General features: G+C 42.4%; 1 protein-coding gene across 7 annotated transcripts in view; it reads left to right on the plus strand.

The window, feature by feature from the left end:
• The window catches only part of TRPC6 (transient receptor potential cation channel subfamily C member 6), a 160028-nt gene that overhangs the window by 53184 nt on the left and 90990 nt on the right, over positions 1-15854 (plus strand). The window contains exon 2 of one of the 7 annotated variants that reach the window (XM_050940851.1): positions 13782-14078. The exons of the other annotated variants lie outside the window; for them this stretch is intronic. The gene's annotated coding sequence lies outside the window, so the exon portion shown is untranslated. The remainder of the gene's footprint in view (positions 1-13781; positions 14079-15854) is intronic. 7 annotated transcript variants of the gene reach the window in all.

The raw sequence follows: 15854 nt of genomic DNA on the forward strand, positions 1-15854 counted from the left end.
GCCAGGCTCATCTCCCTCTACAGGGAGAGGGAGACTGCTGAGCGCCTGGCTCCCAGCCTCTTTATACAGGCCAACTGCAGCCACTTCCCAATCAGCCCAGCTTAGCAGCTCCCAGGCACAACCTTCCCTAGGGCTGTTTTAAGCCCTTCAGTGGAGGAGCAGGGTAACCACCCTGCTAGAGGAGTCAATGGGAGTTAGGCACCTAAACTGCTATTTGTACTTTTGAAAATCATTACTATGAGCAGGTTGATTGCAAACTACTGTATTTTTGTTCTGTATTCATACAGAGTCTGACATGATAGGCTCTTGGTCAGTGACTAAGGCTAGTAGGTGCTACAGGCTACATTCACAAAGGAACTTAGGCATGGCAAAGCTGAGAGTCACCATGCTAACTTTTAGGTGCCTAGAAAATCATTGGCATTCACAGAGCCTGAGTTAGGCCCTCAACTTTCTATAAAATGAATGGAGTGAGAAAGTTGCCTAAGATTGGGATTCACAAAAGCTAGCACACTAGAAGGCTCCATGCCTAAGCTAGCCCATAAGAGATGCCAAGGCAAGGGGTGTGCCCTAAGCTACCCCTCTTTCAGAGAGTTTAGCACCTCAGGGCATGTCTACACTACAATTTTATGTCACCCTGTGTTAGTAATTACTGTGGTGGCTGATGTCCACACTCAGGAGCACTTCCGCCAACTGAAGAGGGGCAGTGTGGGCTCTCAGCTCTATGCAGCTCCCCCTCATAAACCCAGCTGCTCCCCCTCCCCCAGGCTCTCAGTTCCACATCCGGGAATGGGGTAGAAGCTACCCAGGGATTCTTGCCTCTGGTGGAGAGATCCGTGCCTGGGGTCTGGTTGGCTGCTGTGCTCCCGGGAGTGGGAAGCCTGGGCAGCAGCCCAAGTCAGGAGCCTGGGTGGCAGCCTGGCTTGGAGTGGAGACCAAGCAGCAGCCCAGATGGGGAGCTGGGCTTTCTTGTCAATTTCAAGGCACTTACATCAGCAGGACAAGGCTGTAGTGTGTACACTGACATAATTTGATCAACAGAAGCTGACTTATGACCTAACTGTTTAGTGTAGACCAGGCCTAAGTCTGGGCTGCAGAGAAGGCCCTCACTCTGCTTGGGATTCTCAGCTATAAAGCCTTTCTTTGTGTTAGGCACTTACATTGTTTTTGCAAGTAGTAGGAGGGGGCTCCCTCAGTCTCTCCTGTTGAAGCTGTTCCATTGTAGATATACAATTAAGAGTCACTGGAGCAGGGGGACTGGATCCTGAGTATCCCTCCTGCTTGATGAGTGCTCTAACCCCCTGGCTACTGACATATTCTCATGCTTCTATGCTCTCCTACCCCTCCCCCCGACTCTGTAATTATTTAATTCACAGTGGAGCAGGTTCAACAGAACAGCATGAGGGAATTCCATATCCAAATATCCCATAGCCTAGTGGTTAGGGCACTCACTAGAGAGGTGATAGATCCCTGTTCAAATGCTCTCTCCTCATCAGGCAGAGGTAGGGACTTGAATCTCCCATATTACAGTTGAGTATCCTAACTCCTGGGCTAAAAGTTATGAGGAAGGTCCTCTCTCTCCCCCCTCCCCCAGTGTTTTGTGTCAGTTCACATCTGGGCCCTAGCCAGTAGATAGGCTCTGAGCAAGTTTACTGAATCAGGCCCTGCAGGTGAGTTAGGTGAAGGCCAGGTTTATGCATAGGCATCTGGACACCAAGAGTGGGGCTGCAATGTGCATGCCCAAAGCAAAAACATAGGTACCCAGAGAACTTTTACTGCAAATAGGTGCATACAGTGTTTGGCAACAGCTGAGTGGGGGTTTTATGAATCCCAGTGAGGCCTGATTCTGGGATTTAGGCACCTTAAATGACAGATAGTCATCTAAATCCTTTGGTGAATCTAGCCCTATGGTAATAAAAATCTTTCCCTCTGCTTTCTCTATCCATAACTCTTCTCAAGTTATATTTTATCCGTTCTCCATTGCTTCTAATCTTCTGCTCTTAACTTGACATCCTTAAACATCTGTAACCAACTAACCACCTCTTTTTGTCTTATGATTGCAGAGGTTTTAATAGGCCACTCTGCCTTAGAATATGTGCTAAGTACTCATGTTAAACAATCCATTCCACCTTGCATTCTACCTTCACCTGTGAGGCTGAGAGTTCCTTTCCCAGACCTGAGGAGAAGCTCTGTGTGGCTTGAAAACCTGTCTCTCTCACCAACAGAAGTTGATCTAATAAAAGATGCTACCTCACCTCACCAATCTTGTCTCTCAAATATCCTGGAACTGACACAGATACAACTACACTGCATAGATCCTTCTTCTGTATCAGTTAAAAATTCCCCTCAGTTATTACATCACAGTCCTCTAACTCAGTGACATTGCTCTTTATCTTTTTAATTTGTATATTTAAAACTGCTTATTTGCCGTTCAGCTTATTAGATACCTGTATTTCTTTTCTTATCAAGTTACCATTCCACATTTCTTCCACAAGAGCTTGAAATTAACCTACATAGTCTCTTCCTTGTCTTTTTATGGGCTCTGTTGGCTATGTGACTCTTATCTGTGACAGTGATGCATACCGCTGATTACTTTGGTTTCTGCAGTTAGTTTCTGATTAGAGCAATAGCTATGGGCACTCTGCATGCCATATGAAATAATTTTGAAAAACATTGTGTTTTAGTTGGTTTAATTTGGGGTTCCGGGAAGACTGAAGCAGGTGTTCTGACATCCTTACTCTTCAGCAACTCTAGCAAGCTTTTATATCCTCCAGGGTCAATTAAACTTTAGACAGGCATGCCTTGTTTCTGTCATCATTTGCAGTCTCTGGCTGTGACCTGTCTTTGCATTTCCTTTCAGAATCCTTCTCAATTTTATTTGGGGTTTTATCAAGGGGAAAAAAAATCCTACCACCACTGACAATAGTCAACTGGTAGTTTGTGTGTGGAGTTCCAACAAGCAAAGATTCTCTTAAGGAACATTTTTTCAAAGCACAAAGCCACAAACATCAGATAAATCTCATGTACTCTCAGAAACTCTCTACTGTGGGTGAAAATCACCCCAATTCAGAGGGCAGTACAAGACCTAACCATCATCTAAGTCCCAAGGCGCTCTTATTTTGAGACCTTGAGTCTGCACAGAAGTGAATTTCATCTTCTGCAATCTAGTATTTACATTTTTCAATCATGTAGAGTTGCATTTCACTGAATGAGCCTGATTGAGCTTCCATTAAAATCATGGGAGTCTTTCCACTCTTTTCCTTGGGATCAGCACCCAAAGGCAAGGTTCAGCAGTCATATTGATTGTGCTCTGCTCTGAAAATTTGTGTTAGAATAGATTTGGCCTTTAGGTTTTAACTTAAATTCACTTATTCTCTCTCTCTTTCAGTCTCTCAACCATAATAGCAATTGGAATAAATTGTTAAAGCTAAATTCTACAGTCATCTTTAAAAAACATCAAAAGCTCTTAACACTTCATTCAACCACAGACAAACTATATTTGCAATCCTATATCTTTAATATTAAACTCAGATTATGGAAATAAAACCAGTTGACATAACATTAGGAAAGGTAGATACATTTCTTAAGCATAAAGCAGCAACAGTGCATTTGCAATACCTATGTTTTTTGCCTTCAAATTATATTATTCTCTCTTAAAAGGATAAATCTGTCAGTTCCCATTATTTAGTATGTGCATCCAAAGCCCTACATGGCACGGTACATTTCACAGTTTTATTTCACTATCTGGTATACACAGGGCCGGCGCTACCATTTAGGCAGACTAGGCAATCGCCTAGGGCGCCAGGATTATTGAGGGGTGGCATTTTGCCGTGGGGGCGGCAGGCGGCTCCGGTTGACCTGCCGCAGGCATGCCTGCGGAGGGTCCGTTGGTCCACGGCTCCGGTGGAGCTGCCACAGTTATGCCTGCGGATGGTCGGCTGCTCCCGCGGCTCCGGTGGACCTCCCTCAGGCATGCCTGCGGCAGCTCCACCGGAGCCACGGACCAAAGGACCCTCCGCAGGCATGCCTGCGGCAGCTCCACCGGAGCCGCGGGATCAACGCGGGGGGCAGCAAAGTGTCTGTGCGCCTAGGGCGCGAGAAACTTTGGCGCCGGTCCTGGGTGTACACATTACAGTACCTGAAAGAGGACACTACATATCCATCTACCTAGGGGGAAAATTAAACCTAAATTGAAGTGGCAAAACAAAAATTGCTACTTGGAATTTAAGGCTTCCAATAACCTTGAATAAAATGACTTGTGATATTTGTCCCCATTCCTTTTATAATGATATATTTTTGAATTAATTGTAACTATGTCAAATTTAATTAAAAGAGCCATTTCAATCATTTCTGTGTTGTGCTTATATTTAATTGAAATATAACTCATCTTTGCATCTGGCATTTCTTAATGCAGCTTATTCAGGAATCTGCTTTTCTGCTTCCAAATAAATGAAAACAAACAAATAGGAAAGCAGTTTAAAATATTTTCAGATGAAATGTTCAATCTATATTTTCCTGGTGTATGATCTATTTTCAAAATACCATCCTGTTGGCAATTAAACTGCATAAGAAGAAAGAAGTGGGAGCCGTGGCAATGTACAAGAAGGAAAATGGGAGAAACATATTCCAGGATGCTGATGACAAGTGACAGAGCATCTTCCAGTCTCCACATGTCTAGGGAAAGTAATCTCAAACTTATTCAGCTCAAAAAACAAAATAAAACAAACAAACCACCCACTCACAGACTTCACTGGTCCCAAATCCAGTTATGGAATAGCACCCTCATTGATTCTTATAACTTGTGGCATTATGGGAAGCGTAGATGTGCAGGGGCACTCTGCACTTGGTGTGCCACATGAATTTTGAAATGTGGTACTCTAAGTTCTGGATGCGCTAACAAGGCATGCAATACTGTACATTATTATTGATTGATGTAGTGCTACAGGCTCCAAATAAGACTGAGGTCCCATTGTGCTAGGCATCTTGCAAACACATAGTGAGACAATCCCTGTCCTGAAGAGCTTACAGTCTACATAGAGAATACAGACAAAAGGGTGGTAGGGAAAACAGGGGCACAGTGAGGTAGAGTGATGTGATTTACTCACCATGAGTGGCAGAGTTAAGAAACAGAATGTAAATCTCGTCTCCCAGCCCAGTGCCCTATCCCCTATATCATGCTGCCTCCCCAACTTAATACTTCTTGGTTCAATATGCTACATTATCCCTTCTGGCATGCCCAGCTCTGACTGGAAAGGTATGGCAGATGCTTTCTTATGTGAGCAGGAGTAATTTTATGGAGATTCAGATATCCCACCCCCTATACCTGAAAGATGAATATATATATGATTGAAATATCTCCCTTGAGCATTACACCTACTACATAGATTGTTTTTTTTAAATGGCCACCTAAATAACACCCACAGAATCTGTGTGTGACATTTCCCTCTGGTGTTATCTAGACCGGTGATCTGCTAGGTCACTCCAGTCTTTGACTCTGAGGGCCAGCCTTACCCTGCTCTGCTGTGAGAACCCCCACTCCTGGTCTGTTCACGCACAGTCTCTGGCATGTAAGCTGCTCCCAGCTACTTGCAACTGAATACCACTAGCCAATATCTCCGGTCCCAGACACAACCCTAGGAACCTCTCTCTTGTAGTGTCCAGTTATGCCCACTGGATGCTGCAAGCTTATATGAGTTCGTCAATTTAACAAAGAAATTAATATGTAATAGGCTTGTTATCCCAAGGGGAGTGTCTAACATGCATCAAACCAAACACACGGCTTCAGGTAGAATAAACAAACAGATTTATTAACTACAAAGATAAACTGTAAGTGATTATAAGTCAAAGCATAACAAGTCAGATTTGGACAAATGAAATAAAAGCAAAATGCATTCTAAGCTGATCTTAACACTTTCAGTGCCCTTACAAACTTAGATGTTTTTCACCACAGGCTGGTTGGTTGCTCTTCAGCCAGGCTCTCCCCTTTGATCAGCTCTTCAGTCGCTTGGTGTTGTGTCTGTAGATGTACATGAAAGAGAGAGGAAGAGCATGGCAAATATCTCTCCCTTTTTTCATGTCCTGTCTTCCCTCTTGGCTTTGCCCTCCACCTTAGAGTCAGGTGAGCATTACCTCATCGCAGTTCCAAACTTACCAAAGGAAAGGGAGTGACTCCCTCGAAAGTCTAACAGATTCTCTTGTTGCTGCCTAGGCTAGCGTCCTTTGTTTCTGTAAGGCTGGGTTCGGTTTGTCCCAGACCTGCCTTGATGAAGTGTGAACTGCCTCTCTGTTCTTGGAGAATTTTTGTCTGGACTTGCTTTAAGCCATGAGGATACATTTTCAGCCTCATAACTATATACATGAAATTATAACCTATAACATTACTGAAACACTACCATAACAATTACTATAATATCCATGCTCAGTGCATCATGAGTCTTCTGAAGACACCCAACATGACAAACTTTGCATTGGATACCACACAATCATTTTATCAAGATGAAAATGGGGGTCTAGGGTGTTCCCCAGAGGTACAGAGCGTCACAGTGTGTAACACGTGAACTGTCAACAGCACATACAAATGTGTATTTGCAGTTACAGTGACCTGTTTGTGTGAGCTGTAGCATATTTGGCAGGCACAATTTATAGTAGGCTCTGTTTTTGAAAATTTGATTAATTTATGACATAGGGCAAAATTAGAGAAGAACAAACATGGAAGTGATCTTCAAAGTAAGATATAAAGAAATCATAAAATAATTACGGTTTACCAATCATTCCCACACAGTCATCCACAGATATCTGATGTCCTGACCACTGTATCTTTGTGGTGGTTTATTGGTCTAATCTATTCTATTCCATATAGACTCTTGGATGGTCCCATCACTGTAATATCAGAGTGCCTTCCAGTAGTGCATTAAATGATGTTGCCAACATCTGCCAGGTGTACCTGATTTTCTCTTTCATCCTACTAATGTCTGTTCCTTCATTTTGGGAATGGTGAAGGGCTAACAAATAGCCATACTGCACATACAAATATCTATCCTGTTTCTCCCAGTGATCTGGCTAGTAGAGAACATTGGGACTTCTGTTCTGCTCCCAAGCTTAAAAAAAAAAATGCTGCCTACAGCATCCAGTATCCCAGGAAATACCTCATCCAAGTACTAGTCAGGCCTGGGACTATTTAGCTTCTAAGATCAGGTTCATTCAGTCCCCTATGGCCATCTCCTACCCTTCCAAAGTCACATTACCAGCCTCAACAAGCCTGAATGGCATCTGGTTTCTGCTGATATCCGGGGACTCAAACAGAGATATCCTGACTGGGGCAGGTATCCAGTCAGTCCTACTATCTTGACTGACGTACAACTGAGCTCTTCCAAGGGCTAGATTCAATGGATGCTACACAACATGAATAAAAGGATCAGAATCAGTCTCCAAGTGGATAATAGTGAAATAGCCTAAAATTCTTTTGTAGGCTGTTGAGGATCAGGGGCCGTCTTCCTTAGGAACAACCCAAGCTTCTAATCTGTGCTGCCAGGTAGACTCTACATTTTGAACAAGTGCAAATATAGGAAGACGGTTTTGCACAGGATATAGTTCTCTAGTCTATTATTTTATTTATTGTTTCTACTAAGGTAATGCCTAAGGACCCCAAACACGGATCAGAGCTTTATTATAACAGGCACTGTTCAAAAATAATTAAATAAAAACACACAGAGCCAGTCGCTGCCTCATAGTATAGAATCATAGAAGATTAGGCTGCAGGGCTGTAAAATTGCAGTGTAGATGTGCAGGCTTGGTGAAAAAGGCTGTTTTTGTCAAAATCAGAACATTTAGCTGAATTTATTGATTTGACAAAAATTCCTGAATGACAAAATATTTCAAAATGAACGAAAATTCGTGTCAGGAAATTTTGAAATTTCAGATTTCCAAATCGAAGAATCTCTTTTGGAATTCCATTTTTTTCAGAATTTTCAAAAATATTGGTTTTGTTCTGATTCAGATTGAAAATAAATGTAGAAATGTCAAATTAATTGAAAATCATCTGTTCTAAACACTTATATTATTTTGAAATGGTGCCATTTTATTCTGATTATTGCTACTGTCCAGCTACCATTATTATTGTAGCTCTGCCCAGCAACAATTTCAACAGAGATATATTATACAGGGAAGGTTATGTCGAGGAACATTGAAACATTAGATCAGTGAGCATTATGATTGAGAGTGCCAGGAAAAGAATGCAACATACTAAAGCAATTCCTCTCAGTTACACTAGTGCAACCTCATTAACTTTCTAGAGAGAAAATACTTTGATCCACTATATAAAGAGATTTGGTTTATTGCTTAAACTGGATAAAAGTGAAAACCATTAAAAAAAAATAAAAATGCAGTAAGTGCTTTTGAGCCTGATCTTCAGAGGTGCTTAGGACCCACAGTTTTACTGGAAGTCAATGGGAGACACAGATACTGAGCACCTTTGAAAACCAGGCCTTTTACGTGTCATATTTATAAGTAATTAACATTACCGCAGTGTGTCTGGTGTCCGGACACTGTATGCTTGTGGTGGTTTATTGGTCTAATCACACTATTCACACTTTTTTGCCTCTATTTCTTTATTTAGTCCTTTCTTTGTATACACTCTTGAGTGATTTTATTTTGCTTTTTGTTCTTTGTTTTAGTTGCTCATTTAATTTTCCTCTAAAAGGGCAGTCACTCTGTTGCTGCAGCCTGACTTTTACCAGCACATCTTTCATTTAAAAATGTGTTTGTCCGGGTTTTTTCCCACAAAATATCTCTTTCCTCCCAGAAATCTTTGTGTGTTTTTTTTTAAAAAATTGCAGTCTGCAAAAGCTAATAGAGCCAAGAAAAGAGATCAAAGTTCATCTGTAACATCATAACTTAAGGCTCGTTAATGCCAAGAAACTCAGATCTTAAAGGTGAACATGAAAAACCTTTCAATATGCATATATTATGAAACCTTTTACAAGTTATCCACCATGAAGCTAAATCAAGTGCAAAGTCAGCCTTCTTAGTGGGTTGAGTCACCATGAACATAACACAATTGATCTATGTTATTACTTATATATAGTCATGCTCATAATTATGCAAGGTGCTTTCCAAAAAAAAAAAAAGAAGAAGGTACAGTCCTTGCCCTGAGGAGCTTACAGTCTTGACAGATGAATAGATGGCAAAGGAAAATGGGTACAACATATACGAAAAGTTATTAAGCAGATGATTGCCTGTGGTAGTATGGGATTACCTCTCAAACTTTCCGGTATAAGCCATCTACTGGTATTTTTTTTCCAAATGCATGACAGCAGATAGGAAGTCTACAGAAGGGATTTAACTGTGGAGAGGGTAGAGCCATAGCCAATACTGGCTTCTGATTAACTTCCAGGTGCAATTTAGTAAAGCCCTGAGTGGTCTGAGACCTGGTTCCCCCCCACACATTCCACTGCTATAGTAGCTAGGTTTGTACATTTTTTGGTAGAGCCCCATAGATCAGGGAGTGAACTCCCCTCCCCGCAGTAGTCATGGGGTGACGGGGGATATCTGCACCAAATTTGAATGGCATTGTGACTCCACATGCTAGGTCACCCAGCAGTCAAATTTGGCCCAGCTGCCCTTCCATCACGTGCACCAGTTTGTAATGACAAATTTGCAGCAGCTGGGCAGGTAAACTAGGCACCCTCCTTGGCAAAATTTGTGTTGTGCCCCTGGCTCAAACATTGGTGGGTCTGGGCCTGCTTTCCGGAACATTGTTGGGGTTAAAGCCCCACATGTCCATATAACTCAGTGCTTATGTACCCAGCCACCGCTGAAATCATTTGGGGCATTTGGGTTGTCCTTAGTATTAAACTCTTGGCTATTTGTAGCCTGGTATTCTCAGTTCCTTCCCAACTGCTCCACTTAGTCTCTCAAAGCCCAGGCGTGGTGGTCTTTAGGCCATCTTAGTGTGTCTGTATAGCAAGGTATTCCCTGATTACTGGCTGTATCATGGTGGTTGATGAAGAAGATTAATGTTTAAAGGCTGTTTATACACTTTGCTTGGAGTGAACAGAACAAATACAAGCCCAGATTGGGCTGCTGGAGAATTGTGCTAATGCCAGATGAGCTAGTCAGTTTAATGGGTTGCTAGGCCAGCCTGTTATTATTTGTCTAATCTCTTTATCTATTGTCTTTATCACTGTGATATTTAGCACTACACACACCACCCAAACAAAAAGGCAGTTTTCTCTCTGTTTCTTCCATCTACATTATTTTGAATTTAAGCACATGCAGTTTACTCTCATCTGTGGCCTGGAATGTTTCTCTGTACAAGTTAAGGTGTGAATTTAAACCGATATAGATAAGCCAGTGCAAAACGTTATGTAGACACTTATTTTGGTACAAGGGTAGTTTATTTCAGCATAAGTCTTTTAGGAACAAGTGTAACTAGGACAACATAAGCAATTCCTTTACAGAAATAAGAGTGTCTACAAAGCGTTTTGCACTGATTTAACTATATTGGTTTAAATCCATGCTTTAACTTTTACATGTGCAATTTTCTTGTGTAGACAAGGCCTGTGTTTCTTATCCATAAGAGAGATTCTTCACTTTGAATTTTGTTCTTAGGAGGCTTGTTCCATGTATTTATGCAACATAAGTGAGCATGCAGAACTTCTTTAGAATTTTTTCCAAACATTTAATCAAAGTTAGACACAGAGGGCCAGATTTCTGGAAAAGTTTTGCATGCACTGCTATCATAACTGCACAAAAACTGGGTAAATGTGTGCACAAACAACCATAGGAAACATTAGATGCCTTTCTAAAAGATGTGCTCTAGCTCTGGTGGTAGTTTTGGCTGTTACTTGATGCAGTAACCAGCTGGTTAAATTCTATGGCCTATGTTATGCAGGAGATCAGACTAGAACAAGCCGCGAACCAAGTTTGGAAACCTCTGGACTAGATAGTTATAATGGTCCCTTCTGGCCCTAAAATCTATGAAGCTATCAACTGCAGTTTCAATTACCCAGTTTTCACACACAGTCACAGGAATTGCACACACAAATTGAGGGTATAACTGCACATTCATTTTGTGTATGCACCTTTTAAAAATGCAGGTCTGAAAGGTTTGGTACCCTGCCTTGTGCACCTTGGATAATTGAGAACATACCTTATTTAGCTCAACTGAGGGCTTGTCTACACTGACACTTTACAGCATTGCAACTTTCTCGCTCAGGGGTGTGCAAAAACACCCCCATGAGCACTGCAAGTTTCAGTGCTGTAAAGTGCCAATGTAGACAATGCACCAGCATTGGAGCTGCGCAACCAGAGCTGGGAGCCACACCCCTTGTGGAGGTGGTTTTTTTAGAGTGCTAGGAGAGCTCTCTCCCAGCGCTCTGCCACGACTATGCAGCACTTTAATATTGCCAGTGTAGACTAGGCCTAAACTTGTGCTCAAGAGGCAATGAAAGCCATTTTGACTTGCTTTCTCAGGCATAAGTGCACTCTGTGTGCTCTCCTTCAAGCCAGCTAGAAGAAAATTATTTATTCTGGACTTGTCTAGGTGAACAAGTAGTGTGCAGAAAGCTGGGGTGTAAATCTACACAGCTCCAGCTTGCCAGGTGCTAACTGTCTATGGGCCTGCTAAAAGTTCCCTGATGTACTTTGACTACTGCTGTTAGCTTAGAGCAAAGAAGCAGCAGGGGAGAAATTGTGTCTCAGGGGATGTTTCTGAGTCTCCATGCCTCCTGGGACTGTGCAGTTTATCTTATGTACATATATGGCCTCCATTACTGTAGTGTCTGAGCACCTCAGAATCTTTAATGTATTTAACCTCACAACATCCCTGTGAGGTAGGGCAGTGCTATTATCCCCATTTTACAGATGAGTAGCTAAAGGACAAATTGAAACTAAAGAACTTCCCAAAGTCACACAGGAAGTCTATGGCAGAGCAGGGAATTGAACCCAGATCTCTTGAGTCCCAGGCATGCTAAATATTTGGATCGTGGTTCTTTTCTTACTTTGGGCTGTGCCTAAAGTCACATCTAGTCTCAAGTAAGTATTACATTTTATTAGAGTTGGTTGGAAAAATTCAGGTGAAACATTTTTTTCTGTTGGAATTTGCTGATTCATTGGAATTGAATTGTTTCAGGGTTACAGTTTGATTTCAGTGAAGTTCCAATGGAACCCAGGCAAGGTTCTGATAGAAAGCTGCCTGGTTTCCTGCCAGCTCACCCACCCAGCTCTTTGGTAGCCCATCTGAGGGGCTACTGAGGAGTCAGGATCCTGAAAGCCCTGGGAGTCCTGACTCCCAGGTGCATGGTGCCACAATAGCCTAGGTTTACACAATTTCCAGGCTCTCCTGCTTTTGGGCAGCCCACCAGGTGGATTGCCCCAGAGCTAGGGCACCATTCTCTTCCATGGAGAATTCTGAAAATGTAAGGGTTTGTTCTGATTTGGAACTAAACCACATTTTGAAATTAGAAAAGCCTCCAGAAAACATTATTGCCTTTTTTTGCCCAGTTCTCATTATGATATTGTTTCTCCAGATATGGATCTTTTCACCAAGATAGACCAAAAATACTATTTGAATTATTCTGGAAGATAAAGACCACTGAGTATTTTAAGTGAACACATTCTTAATCCCTGGAGACAGATTTTTTAATGGGTTGCACTAATAAACTAATGTGTTGCTAAAATAGGACAAAGCATGAGAGACATAGTAGCAGTCGTCTCTGTTCCCCCTCCTGTTCTGTTATCTTAGTGATCGTGTTTTGTCCTGATGTAGAGGTGCTTAGATTCAAGGATTAAGTTCTGAAAGGAGGAGACTGAAATATTTCAGTCTGATAGGTTATCTGTTACCCCAAAATCCTGGAATTTCCCATAATGGATAGTGTAGGAGAATTCCTGAAAAAGAACAGTTTGATTATTGATAGCCAACTTAAATTCAAGGGTAAGACTCATCCTTAATTTCCTGAAATTCTTTTAAGGTACTGTATAACTGTCATGTCAGATAAGGAAAATTCATTGCTGTAGTACACTCATTTTCTGACATGATTCCAGATCAGAGTTTAACTGCTGTAGTACAGTATCACTGAACAAAAGAATAGAATACTGAACCGAAAACTGGCTGAAGCCCAGGAAACAAAGTATAGCCATAGATTGAACTTTTCATAATGAAAAGGAACTAAGAATGGAGTAACCCTGCAGTACGTTAATGTCAGAATGGGGATTTCATTAGGCCCAGTGTATTAATTCTCTTCTCTCAGCATCAGAAGTAAAGGGTAATTACTGCAGCAGCCAGAGGGCTGGGAGAAGAGTCAAACAATCTGTTATCCCCAAAAGCCTCTTGGGTTTATCTACAACACAGTGTAAGCTATGGGTTAGTGGGACTCAAGTCAGCTGGCCTTTGTTAGAGGACCCTGGGCTTGAGAATTTACATTATTTTTTAACCCTATGTTAAGGCTTTTCTATCCCATGCTCAAACCTGGGGTTCTCATGTTTACACTGCAGTGCACACATGCAAGTCAGAGTTACCATATCCCAGTCTCTAGCACGCGCCTGAAATGTGGCCATTGTAGCCCTAGGACAGTGGTGCACTGCGGGAAAGTTTGAACAGCCGCTAATACACCCTGCCAAGCAGTCATTTTGGTCTGTGTGCTCCTAGCTACCGGAGCCAGCAACATGGAGGCAACACCTTTTGATTAACTTCTCTTGCTTGCGCTTTTACTCCTGTGTCAGGAAACTGGGAGAGTATCTGTGAGATGCTGGTGGACTTTTCAGCAACATTTTCTGTCCCACCAAAGGTACCTGATAGATATCCTGATGGAGCTGCAGCAGGTGGAGGAGGAGTACCATGGCATCACAGAGTCACACTGGCAGAAGCTGCTCAGTATAACAGGCATAGCAGCTGATGCCCCTACATAGACCACAGCTTCTGACGCAGGGCCACAAGCTCAGACTGGTGGGGCCACATCATCATGCAGACCTGGGATGATGAACAGTGGGTCTAGAACTTTTGTATGAAGAAAACTATGTTTCTGGAGCTTTGTGAGCAGCTTATTCCGATCCTCCAGTGGAGACATAAGTGAGGTCCAGAGCAGGTTGGTATAACCATTTGGAAGCTGGCTACCCCAGACTACTACAGGTCCATTGCCAACCAGTTTGGAGTTGGAAAGTCGACTGTGGGTAAATAGGGGGTGTAGGTAACTGAGGCAATCAGGCATGTGGCTTACCCCAAGATGGCAGGCATTAAAGATATTCCAGAGGTAATTTCTTGATTTGAGAGAATGGGATTTTCTACCTGTGCCTGGGCCGTTGATGGGACTCATGTGCCCATAATTTGTCCTCCTCGAGAAGCACATGAGTACATAAACCACAGAGGATACTACTCCACTTTTATGCAGGCACTAGTGGACCACAGAGGCAGATTTATGAATGTCAACTTGGGCTGTACTGAAAAAGTTCACAATGCCAGAAGCAGCAAATAATCCTGTTTCATCATGAGGTTGATGGATTTCCACTCCATATGGCTAAATGCAGTGCCTTGCATGGTGTCAAGTATCAGAGAGGTAGCCGTGTTAGTCTGGATCTGTAAAAGCAGCATTTTTTGCTGCTTTTACAGATCCAGACTAACACGGCTACCCCTCTGATACTTGACACAATGCCAGAATGTTTTTGCTGCTTAGAAGTTTACATTCATAGATAGGCTGGGACAGTATTCCCACTGAATGATACTGACATAAATGGTGTTATTGTCACCACTGTTATTCTGAGGGTTCTCATATACTCCTTTTTGTCTTGGCTTATGAAAACATACCCTGATTTCAGAAGTCTTAGCAAAACATAAGCGTAATTAGAATGATTGTTGATGGTGCTTTTGCCAGAGTATAATAATGTTGGAGATGTCTACAAACCCATTTGGATGCCAGTGTTATTAATTCTGTCTGCATTACTGTGGCTTGCCGTGCTCTTCACAATCTTTGGGAAGCTGGCAGTGAACGATTTCCCCCTGAATGGACGTATGGCAGCAAAAGGATGCTGGATCAGTACCCTAAACCAGAAAGTGCACCTACCACTGCGGGAGCTGGTTGCATCCAGACAGCAGAAGTCATGGATGCTTTGTGTTGTCACATTATGGACTTGAATGGCCCAATGAAAGAGGGGAATAGTAGGAATGTGCTTGTAGGCGTAAGTGACTCATTATTTTTTGGCCATAATGGACAGGAGCTGCTGAAACAGTTCTCTCTGTTGAGCTCTGTCCTCCTCCCTTAGCTGCCATTCCTATTCCAGGAACTGCTTTGCAAATATCTGCTCCCTTGCTGAAACCCAGTCCTCCACTCGGGCAGCAAGCCTCAGCCTTTCCTCCTGCCTGTCAGTATGCCATTATTCTAGTCTTTCATCCCTCTTCTTCTGGTACTGAACCTGCTGGAGAGCATTGACCATAACTTCATCATGGAAACACTCTGTTTTAGAACAGTCCTTGATGGGAAATACTCCCTTTTAGAACAGTTCTTGATGGTGCATTGGGCTAGGGATTGAGTTCCCAAAGAACAACAGGCAGTATAGGTTGCAGGTCCTGAAATAGGACAAGAAACAGAGGGTTATTGTCTGAACTTGCTCAGTGGATGTGCACAGAATTAATTATTGTATCATCTCAAGGACACAAAATGTAACCTCTCTAAAAGTGAACCAACATACTGTGAAGGGGATGCTTCAGTCCTCATCCTGTCACCGAACAACACATTTGTGAGTGGGGTGGACTAGTTGGCTATACAGGGGGGCTGGAAAATACGCCCTTCCTTGCAATGTGACTAAATATCTAGAGTTCCTGCTCCTAGAAAAGTTTGCAGCTATCAGCAACCAGCATTGGGTCAGAA

The sequence above is a fragment of the Gopherus flavomarginatus genome, chromosome 1 (genome assembly GCF_025201925.1).
Source record: "Gopherus flavomarginatus isolate rGopFla2 chromosome 1, rGopFla2.mat.asm, whole genome shotgun sequence".
Lineage (NCBI taxonomy): Eukaryota > Metazoa > Chordata > Testudines > Testudinidae > Gopherus > Gopherus flavomarginatus.